Source organism: Pan troglodytes, chromosome 9 (assembly GCF_028858775.2).
Source record: "Pan troglodytes isolate AG18354 chromosome 9, NHGRI_mPanTro3-v2.0_pri, whole genome shotgun sequence".
NCBI classification, from domain to species: domain Eukaryota; kingdom Metazoa; phylum Chordata; class Mammalia; order Primates; family Hominidae; genus Pan; species Pan troglodytes.
The window spans coordinates 50,526,377-50,541,454 of record NC_072407.2 but is presented as its reverse complement, the minus strand read 5'-3'; the positions used below and the strand labels follow the sequence as shown (position 1 = coordinate 50,541,454).

At 43.5% G+C, this 15,078-nt stretch overlaps 1 protein-coding gene across 8 annotated transcripts in view; it reads left to right on the top strand.

The window, feature by feature from the left end:
- AMBRA1 (autophagy and beclin 1 regulator 1) overlaps positions 1–15,078 on the top strand; it is a 204,010-nt gene that overhangs the window by 68,564 nt on the left and 120,368 nt on the right. The window lies entirely within an intron of this gene.

The window sequence follows — 15,078 nt, the reverse complement described above, 5'->3', positions numbered from 1 at the left end:
TGTGAGTTTGATAACTTTAGGTACCTCTTATTAATGGAATCTTGCAGTATTTGTCTTTTTGTGGTTGGGTTATTTCACTTAGCATAATGTCCTTAAGGATCATCTATTAATATGTCACAGTGGCTGGGCGCGGTGGCTCACGCCTGTAATCCCAGCACTTTGGGAGTCCAAGGCAGGGAGAGCACTTGAGGTCAGGTGTTCGAGACCAGCCTGGCCAACATGGTGAAACTCCATTTGTACTAAAAATACAAAACTTAGCTGAGTGCGGTGGTGGGCACCTGTAATCCCAGCTACTCAGGAGGCTGAGGCAGGAGAATCGCTTGAACCTGGAGGTGGAGGTTGCAGCGAGCCGGGATCGTGCCACCGCAAAGCGACACTCCATCTCCAAAAAAAAAAAATAAATACATAAATAAAAGAAAAATTTGTATGTATGTATCATAATTTCCTTCTTTTCAAAGGCTGAATAATATTCCATTCTATGTATATACCACATTTTCTTTATCCATTCATCTACTGATGGACATTTAGGCTGGTTCCACATTTTGGCTATTTTGAAAAATGCTGCAATGAACATGGGTGTGCAAATATCTCTTCAAGATCCTGTTTTCAGTTCTTTTAGATACATAACCAGAAGTGGAATTGCTGGACATATGGTAGTTCTATTTTTAATTGTTTGAGGAACCTCCATACTGTTTTCCATAGCAGCTGAACCATTTTACAATCCTACCAACAGTGCATGAGGGTTCCAACTTCATATCCTTGTCAGCACTTGTTATTTCCTGTTTTTTTTTTTCTTTTTATAGTGGTCATCCTAACAGGTGTGAGGCGATAAATAATTGTGGTTTTGCTTTGCATTTCCCTAATGATTAGTCATGTTCAGCATCTTCTTATATGCTTGTTGACCATTTGTATATCATTAGAGAAATGTGCATGCAAGTCTTTGGCCCATTGTTTAGTATGGTTATTTGTGGGGTTTTTTGGTTATTGAGTTGTAGGAGTTCCCCATATATTATGGACATTAAACATTTATCTGATATATGGTTAGCAAATATTTTCTCCCATTCCATAGGTTGCCTTTTTTTTTTTTTTTTTTTTTGAGACAGTCTCACTTTGTCACCTAGGCTGGAATACAGTGGCATGATCTCGTATTCCTGTACGAGATCCTGTAACCTCCACCTCCTGGTTCAAGCAATTCTCCTGCTTCAGCTTCCCAAGTAGTTGGGATTACAGGTGCATGCCACCATGCCTGGCTAATTTTTGTATTTTTAGTAGAGATGGGGTCTCGCTGTGTTACCTAGGCTGGTCTCGAACTCCTGGCTTCCAGTGATCCTCCCGCCTTGACTTCCCAAAGTGCGGGGATTACAGGAGTGAGCAACTGCTCCTGGCCTCCTACTTCTTTGATAAGGGAGGTAGCACAAATAGCCTTAATTTCTCAAATTCTAGGACCATTTTCTACATTGAAAGGGAGCCACCCAGGGCTGAAATGTGTTTCAGAAAGATGGAGAGCCTTGAGATAGGAGAGAGTGCAAGTCTTTCTAAATGAACATTGACCCTTCTGACTAATACAGGGGCCTTATGCTTTACAAACAGTGAGCAAGTTTACACTTGCTTTATTATGATCTGTTTTCAAATGCCTTTTTTGTTTTTAGTAGCCAAGGTTCCTTTGAGGAGAGATGTGATTTTGGCTGTAAACTAACCTCATGGACTTAGTTCTAATTGTTGCTGTTGTGCCTAGCTTGAAAGTTTTACAAAGATAAGGAACTACTTTGTTCACATATTGGTGTATAACAAACCATACTCCAAAACTTAGTGAGTTAAAACTGATTCAGTTATTTTTCATGGTTTTTTTGTGTGTGTGGGGGGTGTAGACTGGGCTCAGTTGGAAAGTTCTTCTGCTGATCTTCCTTGGGTTTTCTCTAGAGTCATCTGGAGGCCCAGTTAGAATAAACTGGGTCTCTCTCCCTTGTCATGTAGACTCGGGCTCTTCTCTCCACATGGCCTCTTGAGAGAGTAGCCAGGCTTTTTTTTTTTTTTTTTAATTAAAAAATTTTTTTTATATTTCTTGTTATATAGATGACAGGGATAGCAGACTTCTTACATAGCAGCTTAAGGTTTCCAAAAGTGACAGTTCTAAAAGGAAGGAAACGGAAGCCTGCCAGTTCTCTTAAAACGGTAGGCCCAGAATTGGCACAGCTTGCTGCATTCTCTTGATTAAAGCTAGTGATAGAGCAGTCTAGATTCAGTGTGGGAGGGGACCACACAAGGGTGAGAATACCAAGAGGATATTTCTTTGGAGCCATCTTTGGAGATTGACTACTCTAAGGGCCATATCTATTTTATTTTATTTTATTTATTATTATTGTTTTTTATTTATTTTTGAGCCGATGTTTCGCTCTTGTTGCCCAGACTGGAGTGCAAACAATGCGATCTCAGGTCACCACAACCTCTGCCTCCCAGGTTCAAGTGATTCTCCTGCCTCAGCCTCTGGAGTAGCTGGGATTACAGGCATATTCCACCATGCCTGGCTAATTTTGTATTTTTAGTAGAGATGGGGTTTCTCCATGTTGGTCAGGTTGGTCTTGAACTCCCGACCTCAGGTGATCTGTCCGCCTTGACCTCCCAAAGTGCTGAAATTACAGGTGTGAGCCACCGCACCTAGCCTATTTCTTTTTTGAGACAGAGTCTCGCTCTGTCACCCAGGCTGGAGTGCAATGGCGTGATCTCTGCTCACTGCAACCTCCATCTTCTGGGTTCAAGCAGTTCTCCTGCCTCAGCCTCACAAGTAGCTGGGATTATAGGCACCTGCCACCATGCTGGCTAATTTTTTTTTTTTTTTTGAGACGGAGTCTTGCTCTGTTGCCCAGGCTGGAGTGCAGTGGCACGATCTCGGGTCACTGCAACTTCCGCCTCCCGGATTCAAATGATTCTTCTGCCTCAGCCACCAGAGTAGCTGGGACTACAGGCACGTGCTACCACTCCTGGCTAATTTTTGTATTTTTAATAGGGACAGGGTTTCACCGTATTGGTCAGGCTGGTCTCGAACTCCTGACCTCAAGTGATCTTGATCTACCTGCCTTGGCCTTCCGAAGTACTGGGATTACAGGCATGAGCCACCGCGCCCAGACTTGACACATCTAAGTTTTTGTATTTTTAGTAGAGACAGGGTTTCGCCACTTTGGCCATGGCTAAGCTGGTCTTGAACTCCTGACCTCAGGTGATCCACCCGCCTTGACCTCCCAAAGTGTGGCGTGAGCCACCGCGCCTGGCCTATTTATTTATTTATTTTTGAAACAGGGTTTCAATCAGTTGCCCAGGCTGGAATGCAGTGGTATGATCTCAGCTCACTGCAGCCTCAACCTCCATGGCCCAAGGAATCCTCCTGCCTCAGCCTCCCAAGTAGCTGAGACTATAGGCGTGTGCCACCATGCCCAGATAATTTTTAAATTTCTTGTAGAGATGAGGTCTCCCTATGGTTGCCCGAGCTGGTCTCGAACTCCTGGGCTCAAGGTATCCTCTTGCCTCAGCCTCCCAAAGTGCTGGGATTACAGGCAGGAGACATCATGCCCAGCCCACATCTGTATTTTATATAGTACTAATATATATAACTAACAGAAGGCACTGAGTATTTGTTTGAATCACCGGTTGGATGGACCAACACATAGATTGGTAGATGGATACCTGACTGTTCTTGTTGGTTTACGTGGATGGGGTGCATGTGATTCTCAGGGCTCAGGTACCCCTGTTTATACCTTTATAGTATTCACCCTTCTTCGACATGTCTTTCTTTCTGACAAAGTACCTTTTTAGGCATAGTGACTTGAGTGGACAGAGGGCATCATATTCCCTGCAGATATTTTGGGAGCTGTAATCTAAGGAAGAAAAAAACAGTAATGGCTGTTTATTAGACTGTACTGGCTACTGTGCTTGACACAGGTTCTTAATCATAATAACCATGTGAAATAAGAGATTTCCCCTCAAATGTGGAAGCAGAGGATAATGAACTTGCCCAAGGTCTCACAGCCAGTGGGTGACACAAGATGGAATTTAAACTGCAGTCTGTCTGATTCTAAGGCTCAAACACTAAATTGCCTCATATTTTAGTTACTCAGAGTTTTCTTGGTTAGTCTCAGACCATTAAGATATATCAAAAGGTTTTATAACAGCAGCACTATTGACATTTGGGGCTGGATAATTCCTCACCGTGGGAGGCTCTCCTGTGCATTGTAGGATGTTTGGCACCATTCCTGGCCTTCACCTGTCATATACTGGTGGTGCTCTGGCACCCAGAAGCAAAAACCAAAAACGTCAGCAGACATTGCCACATTTCAGGGGGGCATTCCACTCCCCTTGAAAAGCACTGGTAAATTATTTCATGATTTGTTGTCCTTTGATCTTGCTGGTTTTTAAAAATATGACATTAGGCCGGGTGCGGTGGCTCACACCTGTAATCCCAGCACTTTGGGAGGCCGAGGTGGGCGGATCACCCGAGGTCAGGAGTTCGAGACCAGCCTGGCCAGCATAGTGAAACCCTGTCTCTACTAAAAATACAAAATTAGCCGGGCATGGTGGCGCATCCCTGTAATCCCAGCTACTTGGGACGCTGAGGCAGGAGAATTGCTTGAACCCAGGAGGTGAAGGTTGCGGTGAGCCTAGATCATGCCATTGCACTCCAGCGTGGGCAACAAGAGCGAAACTCTATCTCAAAATAAATAAATAAATGAATAAAACTATGACATCTCACAAGGAACTGTCAGTGGGTTCAAACCATCTTCTTATGATAGTTAATAGTACTGCCTGGTTCTGGTGGTCTTGTGTCATGCCTTTCTCTCATTGCTTCTCTCCTCTTCTGTCTTATCTTTTGTCTTTTGTCTCTGATTTTTCTAAATAAAGCGCAGCTGGGTAAAGCGGTGTTTGTGGGACTTTTTACACAGGTATCGATTTAGCAGGCATTCAGAACTCTGAGATTATAGCCATTAGTGCTAATAAAAGGAAGGTAATTTACATCTTCTGATTATAGTACAGGGGGAAAATGCATAATTTTTAGCAAGCAGGGAATTGAATGACTTCCAGACTCTACAGAGTTAATCCTCCTCAGGGTAGTATTGATTGACATGCTGGAGGACGTTAATGTGCGAATCTTTTTGGGAACGGGGGAGGAGAGTGGAAATTGCAGTTTCTCTACTAATTGTACTTTAGGTGTCGTTTATGACAATTTCATGTTGTCTAGACAGAGGGAAATGGTGGAGAAATTATTTCAGTAGAGTCAAATGTTGAGTCCAAAAGGAATCAGGGTGGTTGCTGAAGTCAAGATCAGGGTGGAAGGGCAAGTAGTACATCCCCAGAGGCGAATCAGTGAAATCAAATGTCACTAAGAGAAGCAGTTCAGAATGAACCTTGGATATAAGAAAAGTGATTGTACTCTGAGCTTTGTGTTAGCTCAAGGGCTAACAGTGGATTGTTTGGGGTCCCAGCTGTAGTCTCTGCCCTCATATTTCTGCAGATTCTAGAAACCTCATTCCATGGACAGATATGAGCTGGGAAATTGGCCTCCTTGCCTCTGGTTAATAAACACCCCAGCACACTGTGCTTTGCTTTTCCCTCATTCTCTTGAGGCTTCACGTACTAACTCGCTTTGCCTTTCTGATATTGGTCCTAAGATTTTACTTCCTATTATATAGTGTTTGCAGTATACCAGGGTGAAGGACCTGTCACTTCTTAATGAATGGCCTTGGTCAAGGGTTTTTAAAGTTTCAGGTCAGAAATGTGGCTGTGAAAAAATGTTTTTTAAGACCTTCACAGGCTTACTAGTATCACAGCAATAAATGATTCTACCAGGATATTCTTCGTAGACTTAGTTGGCCTGGAGGTAGACTTTTAAGGATTTATCTGTGCTTCTGAATAAAATTAGCTAAGAATTCAACATTATGGAATTCAATAAATTCCAGGGGGAAATCAGTGAATTAGGATACACTGCCTCTTAAATTCTAAACCCTATATATCCCACCTGTTGCATGTAGGGGGCATGTGTGCATGTGGCATCAAAACTAGCTGTGGACCTTTTTTTTTTTCCCCCCCCATAGATTTGGTCTTACTCATCCTCTGGTGAAAAGCCTCTGATGGTAAATTCTGGGTTAAAAAAAAAGTCTGTGGTCTGTGAGCAGACCTCCCAAGTCTCCCAGAGAAATGGATTTGGATACTAAGTAAAGAGGTCCATGTAGATTGGCTTGGGCCTTTGAGTTTACTTGCTAACTAAAGTGAGTTTTTATTATACATTCAAGTCTTACAACTATAGTGTAATGTGTTGAGGGTATATAGCAGCTAAGCATAGTGCCAACCAGTCATCTTACAAATGTATTAAAAATAACTACCCATGTATTAAAAATAACTACCCACCAGACAGTTAGCAGAGGGTCATATGTTCCCAGGGGGAACTGGCTGACTTCTCAGACGAGACTTTTGTAATGCTAGATACATGATTGCACACTATGTATACATTCTGTTTCCAGCCTCTTCCCTTTTGCTGTCTGTGATTATGTTGTGCTGTCATGTTTTGCCATCTATCTCTCACTGCCCAGAGGCACTGAGGAATACATTAATGTTTTGTAAAGATGTTTTTAAGCATTTCTGGTGAAAAGCATTATTTTGCACTCTGTGAATTGTTTATATTTGATAATAGTAAAATAAGGCTGATCTACACTATAGGCACTGTGGTGTCTTTTTGTAGTATGTCTATTTTTTTCCTGAGGTTACTAGCATTTTAGCAGTGGTACCTTGCCTTGGCCCACCTCACATCAGGGGCAGGAATTGCCTGCCAGTCTCTGCTGGCAACTGCATCACATGCTTTAAGTGCACCCCTCAAACTAGGGGGCCCTGCAGCGATCAGATGAATGCCTATCGTTGGATAACTTAAACGATAATTGCTAGTGTGTGAAATGGGGAGGCTTGGATGCCTCTGCATTAGAGCAGAGATGTCAATTTGGAAATCATAATAGAGGTGTCGTTTCAGAACACACAATTATTTTTTACAAAGAATAAGGGCTTGTCATCTCCCAGCCCAGGCATGCGCCAAGGCAGAGATCGGGGAGTTGCAGAGTAGGATTCAGAAATGAAGAAAGCCACAGTGCATTCAAGTTTATTTGGCCTCCTGCCCCTTCATCCCCTGGCAAACATTGCCCTCTTTCCCCTGTGGGGGTCTCTTTTGGCAATTTACAGTCCAGGAGCATCAGTGGTAGTTTCCCAGGCAGGTAGCCAGCCTCTGGCTTTTTGATTTAATGAGCCTCCCAGGGACCAGACTGCACTGCATTTATCAGGACAACTATGTCAGCACTTTAACCTGAGCAGCATAAGTGACCAGAGGGGATGAAGGTGATGTAAGCAGTTTCTGAAAACCTTGTTCCTTCAGGAGTTTTAGTGTGAGGTTTTGGGCATCTAGCAACCTTGTCTGAGAGTCTTGTCGCCAGTGAGGGGCAACCAGATAGGTCTTCTTGCTTATTCTTCCAAGTCTGGTTAGGCCTGCTGATTCATCACTTAAATATTTGTTGGTTTCCTATTACATGTTAATTAGGATGTGAGTTTTGATGGGGATAAAAAGATGACTTGGATCCAGTACCTGTTTTCATGTAGCAAAGACAAGACATAAGTTACTGGGTGACTTGAGAAGGCCTCTTAAGAGAGGTACAAAATGCTATAGGGGCCGGGCGCGGTGGCTCACGCCTGTAATCCCAGCACTTTGGGAGGCCGAGGCGGGCGGATCACGAGGTCAGGAAATCGAGACCATCCTGGCTAACACAGTGAAACCCCGTCTCTACTAAAAAAAAAAAAAAAAAAATACAAAAAATTAGCCGGGCTTGGTGGTGGGCGCCTGTAGTCCCAGCTACTCGGGAGGCTGAGGCAGGAGAATGGCGTGAACCCGGGAGGCGGAGCTTGCAGTGAGCCGGAGCTTGCAGTGAGCCGATACCACGCCACTGCACTCCAGCCTCGGTGACAGAGCGAGACTCCGTCTCAAAAAAAAAAAAAAAAAAAAAAAAAAAAGAAAAACAAAATGCTATGGGGCACTGGGGAAGAGAGGGTGAACTTCTGGCTGGAGGAGTCAGGTATTTGAGCTTTGAAGGCTTTTTACAGACAGTAATAAGGAAGAGGAACTTTCCAGAAAGAAGAAATTGCCAAGATAAATAACGTAGGTGGGATAGTGAGGGTGTGTTTAGTTTAGCGAGAACAATGGATCCCCAAAGTCAAAACTATTTTTATAATAATGCTGAGACATCCTTTGTATTTTTCACTCTCATTCTTTCACAAGTATACAGTGTTTGCTAGAGACTCCGTGACATGTAATGAGGCTATCATCCTGATGGCTAATTGAATGTGTGCTTGTGTATTAAAATTTTTTCAGTTTTAATTTCAATAAATTGAAATTAAATATTGATAGTGGAAACCCATACAAATGAAATCTCTTTAGGAGCCTCGTAATTTTTTTTTTTTTTTTCGAGGCGGAGTTTCACTCTTGTTGCCCAGGCTGGAGTGCAATGGCGCCATCTTGGGTCACTGCAACCTCTGCCTCCTGGGTTCAAGCGATTCTCCTGCCTCAGCCACCTGAGTAGCTGGGATTACAGGCATGCGCCACCATGCCTGGCTAATTTTGTATTTTTAGTAGAGACGGGGTTTCTCCATGTTGGTCAGGCAGGTCTTGAACTCCCAACCTCAGGTGATCCGCCCACCTTGGCCTCCCAAAGTGCTGGGATTACAGGCGTGAGCCACCGGGATCCTCATAATTTTTAAGAGTGTTAAAGGAGTCCTGGGACCAAAAAGTTTGTAAACCACTGGACTAGAGCATATAGTATATCCAAAAGGAATGAGAAATTTGGCTGCAAAGCTTGAATACCAAATGCCCTGCTGAGGAATCTGGATTTTATTTCCTAGGCAGAAGGAAGCTGTTAATTTGGGTTTGGTGCTCCCGGATGGAAATAGCGGTTGCCATCCAGACATCAAAGCTAGGCTGTAAAGTTATTCATTAGGCATGGGGCACCAGTGGCACCTTACCTTCTGGGAGCCAGCATTCCCTAACAGTAGAGGCCACAGAGTTCTAGCAATTGATTGTTTCCAGTGGTTGGAGAAAGTCCAAACATGTTTGTTTGCTTTAGGATATTGATTTTTCTCTGTGATCTGACAACCAGTTAAAAGAGTATCTTCAGGGTATAATTTTTTAGTAAGGAGGAGTTGTCCACGGTTTGTTTATTCCATGTGGACTAGTACCCAGACTTTCTGCACCTCAACTCTGATATCTATTGAATTTGAAGTGAAGGGGCCGGGTGTGGTGGCGCATGCCTGTAATCCCAGCATGTTGGGAGGCCAAGGTGGGTGGATTACATGAGGCCAGGAGATCAAGACCAGCCTGGACAACATAGTGAAATCCCGTCTCTACTAAAAATACAAAAATTAGCCAGGCTTGGTGGCGCATGCCTGTAGCCCCAGCTACTCGGGAGGCTGAGGCAAGAGAATTGCTTAAGCATAGGAAGCAGAAGTTGCAGTTAGCCAAGATCGTGCCACTGCACTCCAGCCTGGGTGACAGAAACTCTGTCTCAAAAAATGAAATAAAATAAAATAATGAAGTGAAGGTTCTTTTCTTTCAGTTGATCTGCTCCGACCACTTTTTTCTTTTCCAGAGCTTTCTTTGACTATTTTAAAAATTGTATTCCTAGTGATCAAGAATACAGCTGATATAGGGAACTTCTTTGCACATAACTCAGAATATTAATCAGGGAAAGAAAAAATAGTTGTATTCTTTTAAAAATGTTCGGGATTTCACAGTTTGAATTATGTGCCTATTATGATTTTAGCAGAGCTTAATATTCATTTTTGATTTTTTTTTCCAGTGCACAATACTTTAATTTCAAGTTCTTTTTTGTTCTGTCCCTTAGTAATTTAAAGAATTCTATGTAAGCAAATGTTTTAGAGCAGGAATGGGCGAACATCTTCTGTAAAGGGCTAGGCAGTAGGTATTTTAGGCTTTGTCTCTATCAGGATTCCTCAGTTCTGCCTTGCCAGCTCCAAAGTAGCCACTTATTTACAAAAGAAGACAGCTGACCTGGGGCCTGTAGTTTACCAAACCTGCTGTAGAGCATTAGGGCAAGTTGCTATTCTAAGAAATCCTTTTTACAAAGTGAGTAATTCTTTTTTTTTTTTTTTTTTTTTTTTTTTTGAGACGGAGTCTTGCTCTGTCACCTAGGCTGGAGTACAGCGGCGCTATCTTGGCTCACTGCAAGCTCCGCCTCCCAGGTTCATGCCATTCTCCTGCCTCAGCTTCCCAAGTAGCTGGGACTACGGGAGCCCACCACCACGCCCGGCTAATTTTTGCATTTTTAGTAGAGATGGAGTTTCACCATGTTAGCCAGGCTGGTCTCGAACTCCTGACCTCAGGTGATCTGCCCACCTCCGCCTCCCAAAGTGCTGGGATTACAGGCGTGAGCCACCGCGCCTGGCCGTGAGTAATTCTTCTGAAAACAAATGGCTATCTCTTTCTTTTCAGTATTTTACTTTAAGATTTTTGTGTGTTGTATGTTTTTGTTTTTCATTTTGAAATAATTTCAAACTTGCAGAAAACGTAGAGGATTCCCATATACCCTTCACCCACATTCCCTAAATGTTAACATTTTGCCACATTGGCTTTATTATCTTCTTTTGTTCTCTCTCTCTCTCTATATATACGAATATGGGTATACTTTTATATGCTTATAGTTTTTTATATTTAAGCTTATCCTATTCTTTAAGTATTTGGCTTTTTTTTTTTTTTTTTTTTTTTGAGACAGAGTCTGTCTTGTTGCCCAGGCTGGAGTGCAGTGGCGCGATCTTGGCTCACTGCAACCTCTGCCTCCCGGGTTCAAGCGATTCTCCTGCCTCAGCCTCCCAAGTAGCTGGGACAGGCGTGTGCCACCAGGCCCGGCTAATTTTTTGTATTTTTAGTAGAGACGCGGTTTCACCATGTTAGCCAGGATGGTCTCGATCTCCTGACCTCGTGATCCACCTGCCTCAGCCTCCCAAAGTGCTGGGATTACAGGCGTGAGCCACTGCGCCCGGCCTGTTTAGTATTGTTAAAGTAATATATAGTTTGATAGAGCAGTGGCCTTCAGACTTAAAAAAAAAAAAAAAAAAACCTTATTAATAAAATGCTTTCTAGCCGGGCGCGGTGGCTTACGCCTGTAATCCTAGCACTTTGGGAGGCCGAGGCGGGCGGATCACCTGAGGTCAGAAGATTGAGACCAGCTCCAGCCAACATGGTGCAACCCTGTTTTTACTAAAAATACAAAAATCAGCTGGGTGTGGTGGTGGACGCCTGTAATCCCAGCTACTCGGGAGGCTGAGGCAAGAGAATCACTTGAACCCGGGAGGCGGAGGTTGCAGTGAGCCAAGATCACACCATTGCACTCCAGCCTGGGCAAAAGAGGGAAACTCCATCTCAAAAAAAAAAAAAAAAAGCTTTTGAGTAATCCATGTGTGTTATGATTATATATTATATAGCAGAAGTTGTAATATTTCCCCCTTGCTGTCCAATGGATCAAATAGCACAACCCCTGGTATACCTCACTTGGACACCAGTGGTGTATAAAATGAACCAGGCAAGTAGAGAAAACAAGGAAGTATTTTGTTTGGTTGTATTGTGTTTTTGTATTTTTTTTTTTCTTCAGCTTCAGTGATGGCAGCTTCGAACCTGAACAAGCTTGTCTGAGCCCTTCCTAGGCCCTCCCTGATTTCTTGTGATAGATTAAGTCAAGTCAAGTTTGTGGTGGTCACAGCAGAATGTGCAGAACTGCCATCGCATTCAATTTTCTCCTACCATTTCCCGTTGACAGCTGTCTGTAACAGGCTAACACTGGGAAAGAAAGATCTTTTGGCCGAGCGCAGTGGGTCACGCCTGTAATCCCAGCACTTTGGGAGGCCGAGGTGGGCGGATCATGAGGTCAGGAGATCGAGACCATCCTGGCTAACATGGTGAAACCCTGTCTCTACTAAAAATACAAAAAGAAATTAGCCAGGCATGGTGGCTGGTGCCTGTAGTCCCAGCTACTTGGGAGGCTGAGGCAGGAGAATGGCTCGAACCCAGGAGGCGGAGCTTGCAGTGAGCCGAGATCACGCCACTGCACTCCAGCCTGGGCAACAGAGCAAGACACCGTCTCAAAAAAAAAAAAAAAAGAAAGATCTTTCTTTGAGGGTCCTAGCAATGGTGGTAAACATTCCTAGGATGTTTACTCATCTAGTAACTCTAGTTCTTTATTCCACACCAATTGGAGAAGCCTATTTTTACTCCAGATAGTACTCGTATTGTAACTATGAAGAACTGATGTTTCATCAGTGTATATGTGTATTCATGGTGATTGGCTTTCCTGCTTTTGTGCATTAGCAGTAAAGTGACATATATATGTGGCTTGCCAGTTCCACTATATTGTCTGGGCAGCAAATGTTGCCAACACATTCTAAAGTAAGTAGGCACAGGGGATGCATGTTCCAAAAGAACCTCATCAGAGACTCTCCAGCGACAAAGCTTCATATTTTGGGTCTATTCCAACTTAAAGAAGTCTTCCTAATTAAGGTAGGAAGTTAAGGTGGGAAATAGACTTTTAGGATTGTAAAATGGAGTCATTAAGGCCAGCACAGTGGCTCACACCTGTAATCCCAGCACTTTGGGAGGCCAAAGCGGGCGGATCAGAAGGTCAGGAGTTTGAGACCAGCCTGACCAACATGGTGAAACCCCATCTCTACTAAAAGTACAAAAATTAGCCGGGTGTGGTGGCGCATGCCTTTAATCCCAGCTACTCAGGAGGCTGAGGCAGGAGAATCGCTTGAACCCAGGAGGCGGAGGTTGCAGTGAGCCAAGATTGCGCCACTGCACTTCAGCCTGGGTGACAGAGTGAGACTGCGTCTCAAAAAATAAAAAATAAAAATGGAGTCATTAAAACTGAAGTTACCTAATGCAAACCCTTCAGATCAGGAATCTCCTTTACAGCATTCCTAATAAATCATATCATCTCACTCAGTACTGTCATTGCCTTAGCAGAGTGGGGGTAATATTTGCTTTTGTTACCGTAATTAGTTTCTTTAAGAAGGATGTATTTTTGTTTGTTTGTTTGTTTGTTTTGAGATGCAGTCTCACTCTGTCACCCAGTCTGGAGTGCAGTAGTGCGATCTCAGCTCGCTGCAACCTCTGCCTCCCAGGTTCAAGTGATTCTCGTGCCTCAGCCTTCCAAATAGCTGGGATTATAGGCACGCACCACTACGCCTGGCTACTTTTTTGTATTTTAGTAGAGATGGAGTCTCACCATGTTGCCCAGGCTGGTCTTGAACTCCTGAGCTCAGGCAGTTCACCCATCTGGCCTCCCAAAGTGTTGGGATTACAGGCGTGAGGCACCACGCCCAGCCAAGAAGGATGTTTTTTGGTCACTGTGGAGGATGCTGCTTGCCAAAGGGCCTCAGCTTACTAAACGACCACTTGGAGGATAACACAACAGGTGGTGACATTCAGGACTAACTCCAGAGCACTTTAGGGTGGAACAAGCTTCTAGGTATTCTAGGATAGTCAGCTGCTCCCAGACCTTGCTTCCATTCTTCAACTCACACCCAGTTCCTGAAGAACTGGTTTGTTAAATGATAAATAAGTACTATATAAGATGGCATAAATGACCTGAATACTCTTCTCAAAATTTTGATTTTCCTTTTTTTCCAGACTCTGTATCTCTCACTACCCTTACCTGTCCCACACATTCTGTATTTTAAGAGACTCAAAGACATGCCGTTATTTTATGTGTTCTATGAAATCATGAAAAAATCCTGCCAGTGGGCAGGCACAGTGACTTATGGCTGTAATCCTGGGACTTTGGGAGGCCGAGGCAGGAGGATCACTTGAGGCTAGGAGTTTGAGACCAGCCTGGGCAACATAGCCAGACTCTGTCTCTATCAAAAAAAAAAAAAAAAATCCTGCCAATTAAACTGTGTCACACAATTGTAAAATACACCCCAACCTCAGACACATTAAAAGGTGAAAAGTGTGTCTTAGAATTGATGAAACAGCATTTCTGCCACATTTGAACCATAGTGATGTTACTGAAGATTTAGTCTTTCAACCAGAGAGATGTATTTTATTGCTTTCCTCTCTTCCTCATTGGTTACATTGTGTTCTCTGTTCAGTGGTAGGATTGTTACAAGTGTCTAAGTATGGGGATATAGGCCTTGTCTAGAGAGAAAACATTACTTGATAGTTGGTTGTCCTGGGCAGGAAAGGTTGCAAGCCAGGTTGTTAGGGCCTTTGCTATGTCTCTTCCCCAGGCTGTTAGGGGAAGTACTGCAGTGGGCCAGTTGCTGGAATAAAGTGACTGCACAGGACTATACCTAAAGCCAGATGGTTTTAGTAACAGTGAATTGAATTAAATCAATTGGAAAAGATTGGTAGCTGCTGTCCTTATCCTGCAGGTCTGCTTTAAAGAAGAGTCTGGCCGGGAGCCAGGGACCTGTTCCTAGGAAAGGCAGGCAAGATGCTGCTGGAGAGGAACAATATGCGTTCCTCTCTGAGACCATTTCCTTTGAAACGTGTTCTGGGGCAGGAGCTTGATTGGCTGCCAAGGCACATATGAGTTGGGAAGCACCATGTCAGACATGGCAAACCAGGGAGCCCCTGGGCCGTGTTTATTATATGTGTTCTGACTGGCCCTTGTTGTTAAAAAAAAAAAAAAAAAAAAAAAAAAAGTTGTAGCTAAAATTTAACCATCAGGAGATTTTATACAAAAGTCCAGATTTCTGGCTTTCCTTAAAAAATAGGAAAAGCCAGCAATACTGAGCCTATATTCTAGCTTAGTAACAATTGGCTGGAGCTAAATGATGGGCCACAGACCTTCCTGTTTGTCAGTCTCCATTGAATACATATGCTCTTGCTTCCTGCCTGGACCGTGGAAGGTCTTGCAGTACAAAATAGAGATTTGAGGCATTTTGGAGTTAAGACAGGCCTTCCCTGGAGTCCTGTTACTATCTCTTTATAGTTATGTGCCACAGAGTGATACACTTTAACTTCTGGGCCCAGTGTTCTCATGTATGTAGTCA